Below are 21370 nucleotides of genomic sequence, written 5' to 3'. Positions count from 1 at the left end.
CTAATCTTTCCTGTCATCTCATCTTTTCCCATCACTTTAGGTTTGGTTAACATCTTTAATATATCTTTTCACAAGCTATCTTGAACGAACAGAGGCATGGTCTGAGATAATAGTGTATTTACCGGTGTTGAATTGTCGGAAGATGAAGAAAATATCTGTCAGATAAAAAAAAAAAAGTCATTTCTTCACCAAAATACAAACCGCCACAATGGAACATCCCTCATGGCCTCATCGTCTAGTTTGTCATACGGTGAGTGTGTTAATGACAAAAAAATAGGCTACTTACTTGGTGATCCCACGAGATAGTGGTAGATGTCTGAATAGTCCGGCAAAGAGAGTGTGTATGTTTGTTCCATTGTTGCTATCATAATGAAACTTCGCAGGTCCAGAGCGAGTTCTGTTCTCAGAGGAATCCGTTTGTTTTCCCCAAAAAAGGGGCGTTACCCTTCGATGACGCAAAAGTAGCGTTGGTCTATAATTTTGTGCCACGGAGATGATGCAACCAGGTTGTTGCAGACCAGCGGGTAGTTGTCGTACTTTTCACTCTAATTAATATTTTTCAGTGTAGGTTTATATTTAAAAGTGAGCACATGCCTTAATGTCTTGGCTACGAAAAAGCTCTTGAATATTAATACCATATGGGGTAAGTTTTGCGTTTAAATTAGCACAGTAGTGTTTTCTTAAAAGAAGAAGAAGACTTCTAACCCTTTTTTCACAGAGGAGCCTAGTAATGGATGTGTTGTGCAAAAAAGACGCCGCTCAGCTCCAAAAGATGATGTCACCTGAACTGGAAAGACATCACTGCGCATGCGCGGGTGGCAGGCTGTCAGAGCGCGCATACATGCAAGACCAAACAACCAAAAGTTGCCAAAACTGTTTATAACTATAGGGCTGCAAATATGTTTAAAAGTTGACGAAAAAGATATGATATGAGCATCGTTTGTCATCGTACAAAATAGACAAATTAAATGTAATATAGCCTAATATAAATCAAAACAATAAGAGCTAGGCTATCACAATAGAGATATAATAAATAATATGCATATACAATATTAAAAGACTATAAAACACAATTCTACAATCAGAGTAGGCTTAAATACTGTAAGAAATAGATCATAAAGAGTAGGTCCTATCTAATATCATTTAAGAACAGGTGTGTAAAGCATATATACTGCCGGAAGATGGTGCTCTGTGAATGAAAACAGCGCGAGACCTGCTCGTGTATGTATGTGTGTGGATGAAAGCTGAAAAGGCAGCATCACCGCGCGCTCTACCTCCGTTGCCTTTCAGCAGCCGATGCTTGCTCTTTACTGAGTCCACATCCAGAGAACAGTTTATTTCCTTAAATAACCTTTACAGGGCATGAACGCAGGATTCTTATTCAGCTGAATTTCGGATTTAAAGCGGGGAGAGGAGAGCGTGTTCTCTGGACATCATTTGGTGAGTGAACAATGTCATTCCATTGCACTCACTGTTTGTTCGCGGGGTAATGTACTATTTCAGGTTTGCTCAGTTCTGTTTTTTAAAGATGCCTGTTATTTTGGTTAAAATGGAGGAATGTTGCACAGTATGCAATTCTAAGAAACCCGCCTCAGTGTGCTGAAAAAAGAGGACAACAGAGCATTAGCATATATACTGTGCTCAGTTTAACAATAGATTTTGGCATTGCAGCTCATTTGAAGATACTGACCCAAATTTTAAATGGAAGGTTGGTGAGTGGAAGGTGTAGGGTAGGATGTAATTTTTCTCTTAAACGCCTAAATAAAGCTCCTCAGTGACATGCCAGGTAATTATGCACATCATTTGCAAAGGTCTTTACTTTTCACCTTGACAACTGTATTAAGTTGGTATAACTAAATGAGAATTTGGGATACTTCCTTTAAAGTAACCCAGAGTTTCTGCTGAACAGACATTAAAAGAAAAAAATAAATCTTTCAGATGCCACGAGGTCTACCAATACATCCCCAAAAGCTCAGTTTGGTCCACTTGTTTAACCTTGCCTTCATGTTCAAGTGCTGTTCTTGAAGTGATGTTATGATCTCAGTTGGCCAATATGTCAAGACAATTGTTGTTAACAAAGGCATTAATTGTAATTTCAGGTGTGAGTATTTTACAGTGCTGGAAAGGAGGTGACAAAGTTTTTTCCATTAGGAGCGAATACTGTATTGATCTGGAGAGCTGACTGGCAGATCTTTCCACAGTGTGCCTGATCGCATCTGTAAATAAGCTCGTTGAATAAACTGTAGATGATGAGGGACAAAGCTGGATCAAAGGCGTGTAATGTTATCTACAGAATGCTCAATGCTGGCCTCTGCACATTTCACGGTTTCACATGAAATGCACACTGCTGCTTGTAGCTTGCTAATGGGATGAAGGACGTCTAAAGCTCTGAGAGCCTCTTTATCAAAATATCTCAGTTATCTCCTTGCTGTTTGTTTGAAAGCATGCACGGAGATAGGGATAACAGAGAGCTTCAGTTTTGTTTGCTCTTACCGGGCCAGAAGATTTATTAATTCTTCTCGTCTGCCGTCTCTCGGTTGTCTTCTGTGCCATTGCTGTGTGCTTGAAAAGCACCATGTGTTCGGTGATGAAATGGGGAGAACGTGTGAAGTGCTTTTCACAGATAGGCACTATTTTAACAGACGGATTTCACGCGTTGCTTTCAGGCTTCTGTTGTTCGAAAAAAATCAACTTGTGGCCAGGTCATCAGGCATTAACTCTGTTGGATGAGGATGAGGAACTCATGAGAATCATTTGAGTTATTCAGATGATTCAATCCACCGAGCAGATGGGTTTGGCTGTGCAGATTCCTAATTACTTTAGCTGTCAAGGTCTCCAAAGGCTAATTGAGCATCCAGAAAGCCTGGCGTTTAAGAACCCGTCATCATATTTGTTCTTCCATGATATTAATTAATTATTTCATCAAGGTTTAGGCTATGTTGTTAACCATTGGACGTGGACAGTTTTAATTGGAGTCTTTATTTGCACTGGAGATTTTATTTTCAATCTGAACACAACATGACAGGTACAGGTTAAAAAGAGCAGGCACTTGTGTGACATGTATATAGAGCTAACAGACATAATCTACTTGACAAGATTTAAAAAAATACTGTCACTTTAGTTAGACTTATTAAGCTCAAATCAGTGAGGTCATTAAAGCCAGAAGGGACAGGTTCAGCATAACACATACTTTTGTGTGCAAACAAGATGAGTTCAACTTTAATGAGTCAAAAAAAGTGACCGTATTTTTTAAGCTTGTCATTGCCCACCAGTAGATGATGTTTGTTAGCTCTATTTAAAATGAAACAGGTGACTTTGGCTGGGTGTGAAAACTTGGACAGCTGACTTGTTGCCTCAGTAAGGCAGCATTTGCACATGAAAGTACCTCATGAAACTGATTTCAGAAAGACTTCTGAGGCAGTGTAACGGTTTAATGATCAACATCAAAATAGAGGAGCTTTGGTGATAACTATAAGCAAATATTTAATTACTACAATTGTAATTTTTCGTTAAAAATTACAGAACGTGGAAAACAAATTGACAAAAATTTTATTTTCTAGCTTAACTGTCACAGAATGGAATGCACAGGATTGTGGGATATCAACGGCATTGAAGGATATATCTAGTTGTCTTCAAAAATCAATCAGATGAAGGGATCTAAGGAGACAGGAAGTGAAGCTAACATTAGATTCAGACATGCCATGATGCCTCCTTCCTTGGAATGCATCCTCCAAAGACAGCATTTTTAATCTTTCGGACACAGCCCACATTAGTGAGTCATTGAATAATTCACCCAACAATGATTCATTCAGGAACAAAACACTACAAACACGGTTGTCCTGCTGTGGCTTGAACATATTGTAAGTTACTCAATATTCTTTGTTGTGTAAAAACAATATCACACTCGTTCACATCACATTTGTTGCTTTTAGCAGTAGTACTATTCAGATGTTTCATTTTCTGCCTGGGACAGTCCTATATTTGAGACACTTTTCCTCACATGTGCCTATTTATTTGAAATCACAGAATTTCGATCTCCCACAGTTATGCCTCAAATATTGCTAAGACATTATAAGCGGGGATATGTGTCAGGTATATTCCATCTTGTTCCTATAGCCGGATATTACTACAGTAAGTGTGGAACTTAAGTGTGAAACTGTAAAAGATGTAAATAGGCCTACTGGTAATTTTTGTGGAGTTTTTCAAATCAAGGTCATGTGAGTTGGAGTACGTGATCACTAGCATTGCCGATGTTTTTTTTGTTTTGTTTTTTGTTTTTTTTTGCGCATAAAAGGTGTTGGAAATGTGTTAAAAACAGTGGGCTATATTCCGTAATCCAATTGCATCATTGTATTTGTCATTTTTTTATGTTCTAAAATGTATGAGGATTCATTGCTGGCCTTTTCAGCTTGTTTATCTTCACATACCTGTACTCTGCATTGTATTTTCCACACGATAGAATGTTTGCTTTATATTATATTATAGTCTTGTTTTCATGCTGTGGAGGCAAATAATTCTCTGACCAACTGATCCTCATTTGCTGAGTCAGTGGAGTCTGTGCATGTATGTGTGAGTGTGTCTCTCACCGTATTGATTTTCTTTTTGGAAAGGCGGAAGAAAGGGTCTAAGAATCAAACAGCAGACACTGGCTAGGGAGTATAGGGGGTTAATCAAACGACACAGTGGAATCTCTTCCCTCAGCAATAAATCCCACCAAATGCCCTGTCATATCATGTTCCTGAATATGCCTGTGTCCTGTCAGTGTGTTGCACCTCAGCTGCTTTGCACACCTTGAGCGGAAAGCGTTCATCACCAAGCCTGCTATATTTAGACTCGTATTTTTAGCTGTGCAGAAAATGAAATCAAATGCATGGTTGGGCTCCACCCAGCGACATCTTTGATTGACAGCTGGGTCCTGCTCAATGAAAAAGATGTCTAGAAAGGATAGGAGATGAAAGCAATAATCAAAGGAGAGTATTTTTTGAAGAACAGTTTTATATATATTTTATATACATATATATATATATATATATATGTATATGTTTGAGGTAGTGTCGTAAAAACTAATCGTAGCCTATGACATAATAGGGTAGAGTGCGGTAAGATGTGCCACCTTTTACTTTGTCCTTTAAGGAATGAGAAATGAGATCAAACTATTTTTCAATAGGCTATGATATAATAATTATATTTATAATATTTAATATAATCTATATATATCACGCACATTCACACTATCATGTCAAGGCATCTGATTTCTTTCATTTCTATTAGTTTCTGAGGCATTAAAAAGGCAGCTGATGCACACACAGCGGGGGGCACCTGCATGTTTTGCAGCAGAAACGATGACCTCTCAGACCTCTTTTCCCCCAGTAGAGGGTGCAGTGACTGACTGATTACTTCAACCTTCTCTGGGGTGCTGCCTGCAGAGTCATGCTTCACTGCACATAATTATCAAGGATGAAACCATTTTCTAAGTCTTTGCCTTTTTCCTCCCCTTCTGATCTGCTTGTGTCGTCCCCATCCAAATACTAAAATGATAGATAAATTAATTGAAGAGGCATTTTGCAATCAAGCCATTAAGTGATTTCGCCAAAAATCAGTGGAAACAAATGAAGCCAGGTTTATAGATATTTATATTGTGGATACAGGTTTTAAAAAAACCCAAATTCCCAGCTTTTCTTTGGAATAACTATGCGTATTCTATTACTATTTTATATTTTCGTATTTCCATACGAAATTGCTTTCTTTTTTTTTGTTTTGTGTCACTGCAAAACAAACTTTTAAAATATTTATAGTCGACCTAAAAACAGTGGAATGATGCTTGTGTCAGTGTTGTTAAACGCATTATATTTATTTAAACTACATTAGGAAAGTGACTTTGTGCCTCGTTGTGAAGGAACAAGGCGGCACTTTTTTTAGTGACCACAGAGGGTGGAAGAGACGGGCATGCTGCACTTGTAGGAGTCAGTTGAGGTAGGGAGGCGCTGTTTAAAGTGCCCCTCTTATGCTTTTTTCGAATATTACCTTTCATGCAGTGTGTAATATAGCTGTCTGTGAATGTAAACAGTCTTCAAAACTGAAAGCCGAAAATGCACAATAAAGTTATTGTCTCGCAAAAGAAAGAATAGATTCTGAACTGCCTAAACGAGTCGTCAGGAATTCCAGTCTCCCTTCCCTGACCTGCATATGTAACGTGGTGGCATATTTGCATAATGCCCGTCTATGGTGCTAATGGTTGCGCTGTTTATTGATACAGTTAATGTTACAGTTCCCACATGTGCACCGCAATAAATTTTAAATATACATATCGGTTTGTCGATGGACATACACTTAATGCTGATGGTGAGGAATTAAAGTTTCAACATCTTATAATGTACGTCAATACAATGTACGTTATATAATGTATAATGTACTTTATCACTGAGAAACGTCCTGCTCAAGTAGTCCTTGCGATGAAGGTTCTGGTCGAATAACTAGGTTGATATGGTAAACTCGACGCCATCGTTTCTGTCTTTACAGTGTGTACAATCGCTGAGGACTGAGGAAGCCTTCGAAGCTGAAATTCAGTTATGGTAATGGGTGTTTAGTTTCCGACACGCGCTTTAAGCGATAGACCAATCACAATAGACTGGGCCATCTGACCAATCCGAGCAGAGAAGGCTCGCGTAAAGGAGGGATTTAAAGAGACAGAATCTTCGGACGAGTCGTTTGAGAATCATTGAAAAATGTTGTGATGTGAAATGTATATTATGAGAAAATTTAAATGTTTTTTTACCTTTGATGCATATAAACTTGTTGTAGGAGACCTCCAAAACAAAATGAGGAACCTTTAAAATAGCACTGGGGGACTTTAAATGAATGGGCTGTCAATATAAAAGTGGTCCTTATGTCCGTTGTTGTCAATTCTGATTCTTCTGAAATCATATGACTGCTTTGCGTGATGAAATTGGAGTATTTATTCACTGAAAAACTTAGCCTCTGCTGTTGCGCTAAAATCAAATATTATCATTATATCAAGTTCAACAATAATTAGGTTTGGTCTTAAGACAAGCAATAGTGTTAATCAATATGCCATATAACTTTTGTAGTTTATCTCAGCTTCAATAGAGGAGAAGGTCATCCGTGAATAATGACTTGGGTGACTTTTAGCTTTAGATCCCCACCAGAGCAAGAGGGGAGTGAGATATGTGAGATATGGGGGGGCTTGTCTCTCATGAGTGACTGCTCAAGGTGTAGAGCTGGTCGCTTGGGCATCACTAGAAGCCCCTCTGCAGAGCAGTCAGCTGGAAACCGTAGCAACCATTAGCAGCGTTGTTACCATGACATTCATCCCGCCAGTGAGGCAAGCTTCCTGGCCGGACTCGATTGGGAGTTGTGATGGAAGGATTTAGAAGGAAGTGGGACAAACCATTGTGACGAAAGTAGTTTTTGGCAGAGAATGAAGGCCTAGTTCTGTATAAACAGAGTAAAAAAATAAAATTAAAAAAAAGAAATCAGCTAGCTTATGTATCTGTGGGTTGGCAAACTTGGGAATGAATGAAACCGGGGCCATGAGCGGTCTATGACCGTGCAGCAAGGTTTAAATACATCACAGTGACGGGTCCTGCTCCAAGGGTCTTGTGATGGATCATGGGGGAGGAAGTTATGGTGGTAAGAAATGGACATGTAGGGCGTACAAGGTTGAATGGTTACCCTGGACTCTCATATCCGCCGAGAGGGCACATTGGTCAGTGTTCCATGGAGAGTGCAATAACAGGAAATGTTACGGAAATTAATCTTTTTGCGTGTTGTTGTTTTTTGTGCTTGTACCATTTTTTTTTTGTATGTATTTGTCATTATGCATTAATTGAAGCTTTTGTCACCTTTCATGAGTGATACTTTAAATTTCAGTTAAAAACAATTGCTTTGATCTTTGCCCTTTAATTGTACGGTTACGTATAGCTCCAACAATGCCCTTTTAAATTCTCTAATAGCTGTATAATCTAACCTTTGCAGAGAAGAGAATGCATAAAAGATATAGTTATTGTTGTCAAAATGTGTTGAAAAAAAGTTATCTGTGTTGCGGCACTGATGTGGTAAAGAGAGCATGAGAGAAAGGGAATGTGGGCATTTTCGGTCTCTCTTTTGTTTAAACAAGTGTGTTTAGACGGTGATAAGGAAGAGAAAGGGATATAGAGGCGAGTCGGGCTCCTCCGGTTGGGCACGTCTTTTCAGTGCCAGGATCAGGTTGACCTTGGAGATAATATTGAGCCTTATCCCCGTTTGTCACGGGTGAGGAAAAACAGATTATACTCTATAAAGTCGCTGCTGACTATAGAGCCTTGATGGCCTCCCACATCAATGACGTCCTCAACCTATCTTCAACCTCAACACTTGTTTTCCCTCGCAAATTCATCCCTTCTCATCTGTGTCTTTCAGGGGGATTTTGCTTACCTGTGTTGGTGCCTTTTAGCAATTTGGTAAATCCCTAAAATCTGGGGTTGTGCAAAATTCTTATTCCTTTACATTCATAAGTTAGAATCTGAATAGAATTGGCCACACCTCCACACTACACAACAAGTTACATTTTAAATTTAACTTGCTGCAAGTTAAAGCACACTGTTCAATTTTAAATTTGAATCGAAATGGAAGTGGAAATTTAATTGCATTCTGTATGACATATCTGAAATATTTTTTATGATATGCATTGTAACATCTGAAGCTTTATGAGCACTCGATTTTAGCATTTTTTTTATACATTCAAAACTAACTTGAGTTTTCTTACGCTATCATGCACCAACGAAATTAAATAATCAATGTGATAATCAGGGGAATTAATTTAAGATGTGCTGTCTCTCACAGCTGCTAATTACCCCTGCTTATGATTGCATTGCTGATGAGAGTCACCCGTTATAATCAAGAATGGCTTATTGCGGAGAGCCACAAGAGCCTCTTTTATATATTCCCAGCATGAGTTTGTGACAGTTGTCTGTAACAAACAGATTAGACACAATCTTGCCTTGATAAATGGCATAACTATTGCTGAAATGGCACTTACGTTTTTACGCCACCCCCTGTAAAATAATTTCCTACCCCAACTTCTCTCGCAAAACTCAGATCATACTGAGAATGAGATGATGTTCTGGCTGTGCTAATTTCCTAACTTTGTTATTTTAGTCCATGTGCACTGAAAATGAGATGGAGCAGTGATTAGACCAATTACTGCAACCACAGGCAGATTGCAGCAGATTGTCCTTGCGCCCACCTGCTACAGAGATAGCCCTTCCTTTGGTGCCAGTCAAGACGTGATCCTCCCTCGCTATCCTCAATCACACAGTCTCATGATCACGGCACAGTTCAGCAAGCGCACCGCTGTGTGAATGGCACAAACAGGTCAGCAGGGCTGCTCAAATTAGAAACTCATATGGATGGTGCTGGGTTGACTTTTGTCAGACCGCACACCATATTTAATTTGGCACAAACAAAAACATGGCTGGGAAGGACAGAAAAGCAGTCTATTCAATATGTCATGTGTCGATTAAAATAGATCTTTCATGTAGAAAAAAAAATCCTCCCTAAATTTAAATATGAATTCTGATTTAAAAACACATGGTAAACATTAACCTAAATCTAAAACTAATTGACACACCAAATAATAAATTGTAACTGTGCAGATTTGCATGTTTAATTTGTGCCTTTAACCTTGTGTTATCAGTTAATTAGGCTATTTTTTATTTAATTTTTTTTAGTGGTGGTGGTTTTGCACAAAAAAACCAAGCATTAAAGTTCTACACAGTGATAATGATTGTAATTCAGTATTAGAACAAAGCTGGAATACTTGATTTGAATGCACTAAGAAAAAAAGTAAAAGTAAAACTCCATTGAAAAGCGCAAATTATGTTTTGATCTTTTTTGTGTTTGGCTGAAAATGGGCCTTGCAGGCCTAGCCAACCAGCTAATTCACTCAATCAGCAAAACCTAAATGAATTCCTGCCAGTCAGCAACAGTTTATGACCATGTTTTCTGGTTAATATGCAAAATGTGCAAAATTAGTTTTCTTCATCTTGCAACATCAGTCAAACACATAAATGCCATTAGAGCCATGTGTCTCCAGTCCAGTCAGGTGTAACTTCACTTTTCAAATATACCACCATTCAAAATATATTTATTTTGTGAAGGATGCATTAAATGTATCAAAAGTAATGTTACAAAATATTTCTATTTTAAATCAACACTGTTTTTTAGAACTCTATTCATCCAAAAAAAAAAAAGACATCCAGGGAAACAACAATATTAAAATATTAAGCAGTGCAACTGTTATTGATAATAATAAGAACGTTTTCTTGAGCACTAAATCAGTATATTAGAATGATTTCTGAAAAGGAACATGTGACACTGAACACAGCTGAAAATTCAGTTTTGCCCTCACATAAATAAATAACAAAAAGTAATAATAATAAGTAGAAAATGATTTTAAATTGTAATGCTTCTCAAAATGCCTTTCTTTTTTGCTGTATTTGATCAAATAAATGCAGCCTTTGTGAGCATAAGAGACATAGTTAAAAAACATTAACATTTTTGTTTTTGCTTTTGATTCATTATCCCTTCTACACATGTGGGTGTTTTGTGGATTATACATGGCATAGATATTCATATTTCTTGTGACCCCAGCCACCATTTGTCTCATTGTGTTCATGATGATCAGAACTGTCTAAAAATAACACATCTAAGATGGTTGGTAGAGACAACTTCACATAGATTCATATTGTAGTTTTTCCTAGCGAACTTTAATATAGGTCATACACAGAATAAATAAAGAAGCTCTAATTTCAGGCCTCGATTTCAAATGACAGGAGAAAGAGCAACTCTTTACAGAACATCTGAGAATTTAGTGTCTGTCACACTTCACTACTGGATCCAAAGCCCTTTTCTGTAACTAAATTATATGTATCACTCCGAGTTTAATGTCTGACATTAGATGGAGGTAAATTGGAACTATCAGTCACAAAAGAAATCATATCCGCTGGACTTGAAACTCAATTTTAACATTTGACAAACTTTGTCCATGTCTCAGATAATATAAATGAACAAATTCTGAATGGCTCACTGGCTTTTGTGTGATCATTTCTCAAATTTAATTAAGTATTACGTTTTATTCTGATCACTCTTGGAAGATTTGGATCAAAATGACTCCATCATAAATATGCATAATTGAAATCTTCATTAAATATCAAAATAATATTAAAACCATATTGTATTTTTTAATAAAACTGAAATTATTTCAGTTAATTCTGATCAAACTGCCTTAGCTTTTATTAAATAATTTTTGCAACGACCACATGGACAATTAATTATGTGAATTCATAAGCAATTAAACTCTCCAGATAGACACACTATCTTCCAAGTGCATAATGGGTTTTTTTTTCCAAAGGTTTGAATTGCAGTATATTTGTAGTTGCCGAATGACCCATGCAATAAGTTGTCACAGACAGTGTCCCGGGGCAGCAAACAGGAACGGTTGAATATATTTATGTATGTGGCTGGCAACATCTCTGATATGTATTACATTTTACTAGTGAACTGAATTCATTATGATTTATATGGTGTTTAGAGTACAGTTGTAAAATAAAAATATGTCCAGTCACATTATATCACTGGGTGCTTTATTCATGTGTCCTGCATTGCAAAACATAATTGATAATGATAACCATGCATGGTACATAAATATATCTGAATTTACAATGATATTCCAGGCGAATTCAGTTTGTATATACATTTGGAATATAAGAGCCATATACCATGTCTTGAAAGTTGAAAGTCGAAAGTTTTAAAAAAAAAATTATAAAGGAATTAAAGGATTAAAATGGATTTAAGGGAATAAATAAAATTACGTTGCGTAGTTAAGAAGTAATCCATTTCAACTATTTGGAGATAATATGCATTATTTGCTGTACAATATGCACACATTCACTTTCTAGTATGAATTACATAATTCATGTAAATGGTAGTATTTTTTCAATTCAAAAGAACAAAATTTAATGATAAAGATAAGTAATTGGTATCACTGGTTATTCCCACATAGTAAGCGATCTTACCCAGAATGTGACCTCATGCTGGCACTGCTGGCCTCCTGTCGGCAATGGCATGTCAGTCAAAGCTGGGCCATGTGTGGCCCTTGTCTTAATCCAGATCTGGGCCACTCCAGGACCGTCATTCTTTGCGGTATGTGGGCCGAGGGAAAAGGGGTTGTGTGGACCGGAGCTGGGTCAGAAAAAAGGCTATGTGGTTTGCTGTCGGTCGTTTAGCATTTCTGCTGTTTTACTAGTTATTAAAGCTACTTGCATCTTATCATGCTCTCTTTCACAGTTAGATTTAAAGCGGTATGTTGGAGTTTGCACTTGTCTACTGTGAACAGTAAGGTTTGCCACCTTTGATTTAATTTTCCATCTCAATCATGTTGACATTGACGAGCGCTGTAAGACCGCTGAGGGAGACCAGTCTGAAAATATAACTTTTTAAAACTTTCTGTCATCCTAACAACAAACAGAGCGGTGTGTAATGGAGTGCAGCATCAAGAATATCAAGGATGGGGAGGACAATTTGACTATTTCTAATTATTGGACAATTTGACCATTTCTCAGTGTCTATGGTGGTTCTGGGCCTGCTATGAGCTGAAAAGACTAAAAAACAAAGATATCCTGAGAAAATCCTTGATTTGGAAAGCGTGGTGCCGGTGTACAAACATATGGAGCACCATATGACCAAATCATGTCTGGGTGCCCATTTAACAATAGAAGATAGTAGTAAAAATAAAATAAAAAAGGTCTGTAGTACAACTAAAATACTGCTTTGGATTATAGTGACTCAACTATTATAAACTAAAAACTAAGCAGTAGTGAATGTTTTCTGCCTGGAGCCTGGAAATGGAAATTCACTGGTCAGATGTGAGAACCCTGTGTATTAAAAACAACTGTTTCGCATGAACTGTTATGACATCCAGCATATTCTAATCACTAAAGTTGTTGCATAATTGGTCAGCATACATCAGAAGGTCATATGAATAATGCTTATCCATGGAGAATACATTCTTATGCATCAATATAACTGCTAAGCTTTTGGTTTTGTGTTACATGTTCAGGCCCTTGGTGGAGATTTGCATGTTCCGGATTTCACGCTCTGGATCTGCTCAGCAGATCTCTGGGTGTGTGAGTCAAATATGTATACTGTAATCCTCCTAGATACTGTATGTTATGATGGAGGACTCTATACAAATGCATGCACATACCCTCTGTTTGCATTAAAATGAAAACTTGTGTTGATTTTGTACACATCCACCTGTCCTATTAGGTCATGTCTTGTGTTCCCTGCAGGGATGTAAGATCCATTCTTCAGGTCTGAAATGCACTGCTGTATCTCAATATGTTGAAGGGTATACGCATTTCAATGCATGCAAAAAATAAAGCAATGTACAAGACGACCCAAATGCTGATAAGAAGGCTTTGTTTATTCTACATATTACCAGGCTGAAATTGAATGCCGTGCGCTTATGGCATTACGACTGCAGCGTTGAGAAATAATAATGGCATAGGACAGTTTTTCTCTTTAGAGATGCAACATTAATAGCTTTATAGATTAGATTTCATTTTCTTATAGTGGCCTGTTATGTATGAATCTAGTGGACAGGAGAATGACTAAAGGAATACAATACTTTGTGCTGGGATGAAAAATAAATCATGAATATTTTAGGATGCTCTAGACCAGGGGTTTTCAAACTTTTGATGCCATAGAGCCCCAAATATGATCGTTCTGAGGTATGATAACTTTATATTTATCCATTCATAATGTAGAGTATGAGTACGATTTTGTCCCCCAAAATGAAATAATGGGCTTTATTGTCAGTGTTTGACTAAGTATGATTAAAGTGTCATCTGGAAAATTTTGAATGTGCCTTTATTATCCACTGTATTAGAGTACTGTCAGGAATATTTCAATTCAGTTAAAAATAATTCGCCTAACAAATTAATTATTTTATTTATTTAATGCATTTTAATATAGTATAATTAATACATTTAATTTAGTTTTATTCATTTGTTTGTTTGATTGACAGGGACCACAACGGGAAGCTAAGTGGTCCATTGAAAATGGTCAAGAAAGTTACATTAATTCAGTATATAATATTTTATATAAAAATAAATTTAGAGAAACCCCCTGTTTGAAAATAAAGGGTCAAAGGCTTTTTTTTGCAGATGCCATCTTGGTCAACAAAAATCTTCTAGGTATAATGAATACCAAACCAAGACTAGGCAACATTAATAGAGATTCACTTGCAATGTGAATAAAGATGGTTTGAGCCAGCCACAATGTGTTTTCTTCACATTTATCAACTGCTGAGACCATTAAACCATTGAAATTCAATTTTGTATAAAAGAGATTTGGTAAAGTGTTGGACAAAATGTGAAATGTGGGTCTTGAAGCTAAACCAGCCAGGAACCACGACTTGAAAATGAACCAAGGTTTGCATGTTACTTCAAGGCTTAAAGGAATGAACGAATGGGAGTAGAACAGAGGAGGATGAACGGTGGGAGTGAGTTTTTGAGAGTTCGGGTGAGTGTGCTGCAGGGAATTTAAAGGAGGAAAAGCAAAAGCAGGTGGGTGTTGTGGAGAAACAGCTATGGGTGGGTTTATTGTGACAGCAGTGTGTCAATGATGGTTTTAGTGGAGTTGTGCAGGCAAAATAAAGTGATGCGCCAGCGCACCTGGGCAGGGACCATGGGTATGGATGAGATATAAACTCTCTCCTCTCTTGCCCAACAACTGCCTAGCACGGCCTTGGAGGAGGGGACGGGAGGGAGGAAGAAAGAAAGCATGCCGGTGTCACTCTTATGGAGATGTTTCCCTCCAAAGGGGTGAGCGTAGCCTAGCGTGACTGTTTTCACGGTGTGCATTGAAGCTGCTTTGATTTGTGGCTCAAGTGTGGGCCTGAATTTGTCTGATCAGCTGTTAAACTACTTGAGTGCAAAGTTTGTTGACATGTTGCGCGATTGGAGCCGAAAACTAAGAGGTACAGTATCAAAACCTTGGCTTTAAAAGATTCACCACCTCTCTTTTCTTTTTGCAAGATATGCTTCTCTTGAAGCTGGATAATTTTAATTGTGCTCCGTGTTTTTGGTCCCACTTTATATTAAGTGTCTCATTGTTCCATGTTGTCAATGTTTGATGGCAGTGAGCAGGGAGCTCACTGGCTACTGATACAGCAGGAACCAATCAGCTGTGCCCTAGTATAGAGAATGATGTGATTGCAAGCAGATTGAGTTAGACTTATTAGCCTGTGCCTAGAGTTTCATGACAGACCTTTGTATTTGTGCTGCTTAATCATTTTTTTTGTGGAAACAGATATTGATTTCAGGATTTATGAAAAAAAAAAACGTACTCGGTTACTAACGTAACCTCGGTTCTCTCTAGAGAGGGAACGAGTACTGCGTAATATCTAACGCTATGGGGAAAACTCTTTTCCACGAGATATTGAAGCCAAAAATTATCCTTTCATTTTGATTAATGTAAAACGCTGTGCGGCAGCGTGCAGACATAGGCAAGACGGCTCGCGCGCCTATTGGCTGCCCTGCGGCAACAGCAGCAAGCCTATCGAGAGAGGCCCTGCGTGACGTGACATCCAATGGGGGCGCTTCGCGCCCATTTCGTCACGTCCCGCCAGAATAGGCGTGGCCTTGGCCTGTAAATACACTCGACAGGCTGATACAAACTGGTTTTCATCGCTGAAGCGAACCAGCGCTGTTGTATGCACGGCAAGATACGCAGTACTCGTTCCCTCTCTAGAGAGAACCGAGGTTACGTTAGTAACCGAGTACGTTCTCTTACGAGAGTATCTCTCGTACTGCGTGATATCTTACGCTATGGGGAACACAATGTAAGACGCCGTGCGTACTGGGATCCCACACTAAAGTCCCAAGGGCAGTAGCCCGGGGCTCATATAGTGCATAATCACCGTAGACTCACAGAGAGTCGGAGAAGAGAGGCTACAAGCATCATTCCCCATGAAATAGCATCCCACAGGAGCTAGCTATGTTAACAGTATAGTAGAGCCGTCTAGTAGACGGGGCCCTAGCCTGCGTGATCGTGTTTAACACTCCCTCCGGGAGGTTAGCGGGTACCCGTTGATGGCCCACACATGTAGGGACCATAATTCCGGGCGAGGATGCCAAATCGAGCCCTTTGCCTGAGAGAGGAGATCTCTCCTCACCGGTATCGGCCACGGGGCAGTGCTGGTCAGCTGTTAATACGACTGGGAACCAAGTCTGGTTCGTCCATAGCGGAGCCACGAGCAGCACTGGGCATCCATTTTCCCTGATTCGTTCCAGCACTTGAGGCAGGAGCGAGATGGGGGGAAAAGCATAGAGGGGGCGTCGGGGCCATACGTGGGCCAGCGCATCCCTGCTCTTGGAGAAAAAGTTCGGACAGTGAGCGTTTTCCTGGGACGCGAACAGGTCCACCTGCGCTCTGCCGAATGTCTCCCACAGCAGTTGGATCGTCTGCGGGTGCAGCGACCATTCCCCTGCTGGGACATTGTTTCTGGACAGTCTGTCTGGTCCCAGATTCAGGTGACCAGGCACATGCGCTGCTTTCAGTGAAAGCTGGTTGTGCTGAGCCCAGTCCAGGAGGCGTTTCGTCAGCCTGTAAAGGCTTCGGGACCTGACGCCGCCCTGGTGATTTATGTACGCCACCACTGACATGTTGTCCGACCGGACTAAGACGTGGCGGCCTCTTATCTGGGGACAAAAGCGCCTTAGCGCGTTGTCTACTGCCAGCATTTCTAGACAGTTTATGTGTAGGAGCTTCCCCCGTTCTGACCACTGGCCAAAGAACGGTCTGCCCTCGAGCAGCGCTCCCCATCCCGAGGTGGAGGCGTCCGTGGACACCACCATCACACTCGAGGGAGTCCCCAGACTCACGCCTGACTGGTACCAGTCGGCTTTTTTCCAAGGTTTCAGAGCCGAGACGCATTTCCTGTCGACCCTGAGGCGAAACAGACCAGCGGCCCATGCCCCGGGCGGAACTCGCGCTTTCAGCCATAACTGCAGTGGGCAGATGCGAAGCAGGCCCAGCTGAAGTACCGAAGATGCTGAGGCCATGAGACCCAGCATTTTCTGAAACCGTTTGGGATTCTCGAGATGTTCGAGTAATGTGGTCTTGTGTTCTATGAGCTCTGATCGTGATCGAGCTAGAATCAACCAATCGTCCAAGTAGTTCAAAATTCGCATGCCCTGAAGTCTCAGGGGTGCGAGAGCCGCGTCCATGCACTTCGTGAATATGCGGGGTGCTGGGGACAGGCCGAACGGTAGGACTGTGTATTGATATGCCTGGCCCTCGAAGGCGAATCTCAAAAATCGCCTGTGACGTGACGCAATCTGTATTTGGAAATAGGCGTCTTTCAGATCTATTGACATGAACCCAGTCTCCCTGGCGCACTTGCGCGAGGATTTTGCTGGTTGTCAGCATTTTGAACTTGCGTTTCAGAAGCGCTTTGGTCAACTGTCGCAGATCTAGAATGGGTCTGAGACCCCCGTCTTTTTTCGGTACCAGAAAATATCTGCTGTATACACCCCCTTCGCTCTGAGCCTGAGATTAAGGTTCTATGGCCCCTTTGCTCAGTAGTTTCGCTATTTCGGTTCGAAGTAGATGAGATACTTCGTTGTCTACCGTGGTTTCGACACGCGCCGTGTAACGGCGGGGACGTCGAGCGAACTGTAGCGAATAGCCTCTTTTTATAGTGTTCAACACCCATTCTGATACCCCGGGAAGCTTTGCCCACGCATTTGCGTGAATAGCTAGAGGCAGAATGAGATCCGGGCTCTGGCCACGGCATAGTGGCGGCTGCAGAGCTTCAGTGTGCTGAGACATAAACACTGTGTTTAAAGTGTGCGAGGCGGGGGGCGCGCCGATCACGGCAGGCAGCCTGGTCGCGCTCGATTTCTCTATGACAGATTGTAGAGAGAGAGCGAGCGGGACAAACCCCGTAGGGTTCAGCGTGTCTGTGAGCGAATATGGGCGCGGGACAGGGGGCACATTTACTGCACTGAAACACCATCGGCTTGCGCTGACTGAATATGTGTTGGTTTCGTTTTTACAGAAACCGTGGGACACGCATCGTGTAGTGTTTGTGGACACTGTGTCGTGGGCACATTCACTACGTTTGCACAATCGGCATGAGTCGATTTTATTTGTGCTAGCCCTGAACTGTGGCGGGCTGTGTCTGTGTGTGGGAATGGGCACTGAGACGTGGGCATTCTTACAACACTCATAACACCATCGGCCGTGGCCGGAATACCAGAAAATACACTCTTTTTTGGGATTTATCTGGGTCGCCGTAAAAATGGCGTTAATGTGCAGGCAAGCGGGCTGTGGTACCGGCTTGTTTACTGCGAAATACACTGGAACAGTCACATTGTTTGGAACTGAACGAGCGAGAGGTTTCGGTGGAGTCTGGCCGTGGCGAGACTTAAACACTGTGGGTCTTAGCTGACTGTATGTGTGTTGGTTTCGTTTTACAGAAAACGTGGCACATGCAGTGTGTAGTGTTTGTGGGCACTGGGTTGTGGGCACATTCACTACATTTAATGCACAATTGACATGAGTCGATTTAATATATGCGAGCCCTGCACTGTGGCGGGCTGTGTTTGTGTGTAGAAATGAACACTGGGCTGTGGGCATTTTTATTACACTCATAACACCATCGGCTGTGGCCGGAATACCAGAAAATACATTGCTTATATGATTTTTCTGGGTTGCCGTGGAAACGGCATTTGTGTGCAGGCAAGCGGGCCATGGTACCGGCTTGTTTACTGCAAAATACACTGGAACAGTCACATTTTCTTGGAACTGAACGAGCGAAAAGTTTCAGTGCAAGTCTGGCCGCGGCGAGACTAAATTTTATCTGCTGCGAGCGCTGGGATCGAACACGGGTCTCCCGTGCGATGGCTTTAGGTTTCGCCACTGAGCCGCAGGGGGAAACGACAAAAGCTTAAAATAGCTCGACCACATAATAGAGCGTCATCACAGTTTTGTGTGTGTTGCCGTTTGTTTGCAGGCGTGCGTGTTATACATCAGGCTCATTGCTCCAATATTGACATTTTCAGCCGCTCAAACTAAGAGGAGCTGAGAAATGTTTGAGAAATGGAGATTGGTCCGGCCTCGGCGGGACTAAAAATACACTCTTTCCTCATTTCGCCGGTGACGCATGCCCACGGGGGGCGGGGGCGGGGTAGCTTTCTTATAACGTAAAGAAAGCTAGCCGCGGTTTTGATGCTGGCCCGTTTCCCTGACGACTCGCGGGCAGAAGGGGGAGGTCCACAGAGCTCGCCCAATCCTCACTGTCCGACGCGGGGATAGATCAGCTGGCCTCCTCTACAGATGCAGCTATGTCGTCGTCATTAATGGCGGAAGCGGCGGCGCGCGGCGGCCGTTGTCCGTCAGTGAGCGACTCGATTGAAGCTGGTGAAGCTGGCGGGCGCACCTGCGAGCTTTCACGGCTGGAGAAGGATCGGGGACCCGCTGAGTACGGCGCTTTGCGGCGCGGCACTACAGCGGGCGGGAGTCTCACTCACCATGGCAATAGCTGCCCTTCTCTACCGATGCAGCTATCTCGTCGTCACTAATGGCGGAAGCGGCGGCGCGCGGCGGCCGCTGTCCGTCAGTGAGCGACTCGATTGAAGCTGGTGAAGCTCAAGGCGGCGAGGTGAAGGCCAGCGGCTTCAGGCTCGAAGGCTCGTCCCGCAGAAGGCTTACTATCAGACGGCGCGGCTTCTCACTCCGGATCCAGCGATGCAGTAGTGCTTTGCTGAAGAGATGAAAATCAGTTTGTATCAGCCTGTCGAGTGTATTTACAGGCCAAGGCCACACCTATTCTGGCGGGACGTGACGAAATGGGCGCGAAGCGCCCCCATTGGATGTCACGCAGGGCGTCTCTCGATAGGCTTGCTGCTGTTGCCGCAGGGCAGCCAATAGGCGCGCGAGCCGTCTTGCCTATGTCTGCACGCTGCCGCACAGCGTTTTACATTAATCAAAATTAAAGGATAATTTAATTTTAAGATAAAGGATAAAATAAAGGATAAAAAATCTCGTGGACAAGAGTTTTCCCCATAGCGTAAGATATTACGCAGTACGAGAGATACTCTCGTAAGAGAACTAATATTTTCGTAACAATGTAAAGGAAAATATGTTTGTAACAATGTAAACAACTTTACTGTCATATTTGATCAATTTGATGCATCCTTGCTAAAGAAGTATTAACTTAAAAAAAATACTGACTCTGTACATATAGTATATACTTTACTTAATAATTAATTTATTTAATGTAACGTTTATCAGCATCATGATGTGAAACAAGTCATTTAATACGGTGTTATTCACAAAAGTGTCATCCTCTGTTACCCAGTTTAGCTCATCAGCCACTTTCTTATCTAAGCTTGAAGACTAAAGGATCAGGCCTAAACAATGAGCTCAGACAGCCGGCTTAGAAAAGGACCACATATCAGAGGAACAGCAATTACATGTCAGATGCCTTAGGCTAAAGACGTCTTACAAAAACTACAGTGTTGAACAGCATTTTATGTGACCAGACTGCTATGTAAAAGAGTGATGACGAAGAAACCATTTTGCCGCCTTTTTTCCTTTGGTTGATTGTAGCTCTTTGCAGGGTGACGCGTGACTCTTTCCAGGATCTGCTCTCGCTGTTTAGTTTGTTCTGGGTTGTTTATTTGTTGCATGCGGACGCTTGGCTGGCTTCCTGCAGCATTAACACAGGGACGGAACTCACAAGCTGCGTGGGAAGGAGGGCATTGTGGCTGCCAGACTTCCTGCCCAGAACCAACGCTAAGACATGCGCAATATGCAGGGAAATGATTGGAAGAGGAGAGTAGGTGGAAGAGAATGAGATCAAGTGACACATTCAGCCCATTTCTTTGGGTTTCCATTGTCAAGACGGCAGTTCTGAGAGAAGCATGGAGCTGTTCATTGATTTTTGGGATGATTTTCACGTCTCTTGTTATTTAATATATTACTTGTTTGAAGTCAACATTAACTCAAAATCGATGTGGTTAGTGTATTCATACACATTGGTCTTATTGTGTATTTAATCTGCACATTATTCAAAAGAAAAAGAGAACACTTCTCGTTGAAGTATTTAATTAAAACTCCTCCTTTGAAATGACTTTGCAAGGCCAAGTCCACTTAAAGTCTCCCTTTAGTCAATTATTTTATCCCTTAAAATTCATCTTTGATCACACAAATGACATATTTAAATGTTTTTTCCTGTGAAATGAAATTTCTTTATAACTTAAAATAGCTTGAATGTAAATCTACACCCTTGCTTCATTTA

The 21370-nt window shown here is 41.1% G+C and overlaps 1 protein-coding gene across 3 annotated transcripts in view; it reads left to right on the top strand.

Annotated features, from left to right (window-relative positions):
- Positions 1 to 1216: 1216 nt before the first annotated feature.
- Positions 1217 to 21370, top strand: part of ctnnd2a (catenin (cadherin-associated protein), delta 2a) — a 329118-nt gene continuing 308964 nt past the window's right edge. For all 3 annotated transcript variants that reach the window (XM_077244713.1, XM_077244712.1, XM_077244716.1), the window contains exon 1: positions 1217 to 1440. The gene's annotated coding sequence lies outside the window, so the exon portion shown is untranslated. The remainder of the gene's footprint in view (positions 1441 to 21370) is intronic.

Source organism: Siphateles boraxobius, unplaced genomic scaffold (genome assembly GCF_051911475.1).
Source record: "Siphateles boraxobius isolate OS27281-9 unplaced genomic scaffold, OSU_SipBor_1 26, whole genome shotgun sequence".
Lineage (NCBI taxonomy): Eukaryota > Metazoa > Chordata > Actinopteri > Cypriniformes > Leuciscidae > Siphateles > Siphateles boraxobius.
This window is presented reverse-complemented; position numbering and strand designations above follow the sequence as displayed.